The 1,933-nt window shown below is 44.0% G+C and overlaps 1 pseudogene; it reads right to left on the bottom strand.

Annotated features, from left to right (window-relative positions):
• Positions 1–474: 474 nt before the first annotated feature.
• Positions 475–1,315, bottom strand: LOC142196754 (ER lumen protein-retaining receptor 2 pseudogene; annotated as a pseudogene).
• Between the last annotated feature and the right edge of the window lie 618 nt (positions 1,316–1,933).

The raw sequence follows: 1,933 nt of genomic DNA, 5'->3' as shown, positions 1-1,933 counted from the left end.
AATAATGGCGATACATTCCTTTTAAGTCTAAGCTACTCGACTGTAGAGATTTTAAAGGTACTCATTTTATTCCCTATAGAGAGTGATGTATCTCAGTGATTTCTTGAAGTGTGATGAAAAGTACAACCCCAGTTTTTATACATTCAAAGATTACTTAAGGCAGTGTTGTAAGCGATCCTAAGTTATGATTTTACACATTTTCTGGAATTGACCTGAAACATTGCCTAAAATATAAGGAATGTGCACTGCTTGTACTTCTTTGGAGAAATATTCTTTGCGTTATAAATTATACTTGTGCAGATGTGAGGAGACTGCACAAAAATCAAAATTTTTTTTTTTTTTTTAGTATTACAGCATAACCTTTATGTAAAAAAAATCTTTATACAACAGAATAAAAAACAAGGAAGGCAAGATGCATAAAAAAAATCAGCTGGTGTCCGAGTCGTGGATGAGACCGCTTTGCTGTAGGAGGGTCGGCGAGGCGTCCTGCAGCAAATAGGGCAGTACTGCATATAAAAGTAGTGTCTGACTCTGCTTCAGGCATCTTACACCTCCGCTCATAGTAAGGATTGTTCTGTCCCGACGACAGCTGCTGCTCCACCTCTTTGGCACTTATGCTGGCAAACTCAACTTCTTTCCTTTTAGTACTTTTGTAACATACAAGTAGAAGAAGTCGCAGTACAGGATGGTCTGAACCACGCCAGCCACTATGGCAATCAGGTCAAAGAAGCCTTCGAAGGAATAGCGCCAGATCCAGTTGAAGAGGTACAAGGCACGGTACAAGCCCAAGAAGAACAGGTAATGGGTGGTGATTGTCTCCGCTTCACCTGTTTTACTGATCATGAAGAGCTGCGGCAGGATGGCCACCGACTCCAGGTAGATGGAAAAGGTCCATAGGATCTCAAGAGGCGAGAAATCGTGATTGACAAGGACCGCCAATCCACCGACAGGAACAACAAGGAACTCTACTCGGAAGGTGTCATGGTTCCCATCATATGTGGCCTTGAACTTCATGTAGATCAGATAGACTGTCGCGTATGAGCAGGCGATATAGATGAGCTTCATAGAAGTGTTGTACAATGAAATGAAGGCGGTAAAAAGATCCAGGTATCGAGTAGTGAAGACCATGGTAAAGAGGAGCTGACTCTTCCCCGAAATACCGGCACACGAGCAGGTCTTCCAGATCTTCAGCAGCAGGATAATAATGGCCGCCAAATGGAACAAGTCCCCGCTCAGCCTGAAGATGTTCATGGTGCGCTGGGAGTCGGATGTGCAGCGGCCCCGGCGGAGATGAGCTGTGCGCGGCGGCTCTGACTACAATCCGTTAATTATTTATTTTTAATTTCTAATAATCCTGTTGGAGTTTGGATAAATTCTTCCCCAAAATGATAGAAATTCAACTACAATAGGATTCTATAAAACAATTATGCAATATTTTGAGATAAACATATTGAAGCTCTTTTTCTTCAGTTTTCCTCCTGGGTATTTAAAGAAGACCTTTCATGTCTGCAGGCACATGCGGTATTATATATCGCTAGAAAGCCAACAGTGCGCTGAATTCAGTGCACTGTTGGTTTTCCTGTTATGTGCCCAAGGGCTGGAGATATCCTTGCCGTTACAGCAGAACCAATCTCTGTCCACTGTCAGAAGGGCGTATCTGACAGTCTAGCCGGGCTGTGAGGAAATCCACCCCTGACTGTACTCGTCCATAGACTAGTACTGGGAGGCGTTCTTCACAGCTTAGTGTAATGGGTGGTAAGGAACGCCCCACTGATAGTACAGGGCTATGGGCGAGTACTGTCGGGGGGGGGGGGGCATTCTTCACAGCCCAGCTAGACTGTCAGGAATGCCCTTCTGATGGGTTTTGTCCGATGCAACCATATTGGATCTACAATTGAGTCTGGTTTCTGAATAAGTCCGTTTCTATTCATAT

The sequence above is a fragment of the Leptodactylus fuscus genome, chromosome 3, assembly GCF_031893055.1.
Source record: "Leptodactylus fuscus isolate aLepFus1 chromosome 3, aLepFus1.hap2, whole genome shotgun sequence".
Classification (NCBI taxonomy): Eukaryota; Metazoa; Chordata; class Amphibia; order Anura; family Leptodactylidae; genus Leptodactylus; species Leptodactylus fuscus.
The sequence above is the reverse complement of the archived record's forward strand: the minus strand, read 5'-3'. Positions and strand labels throughout refer to the sequence as shown.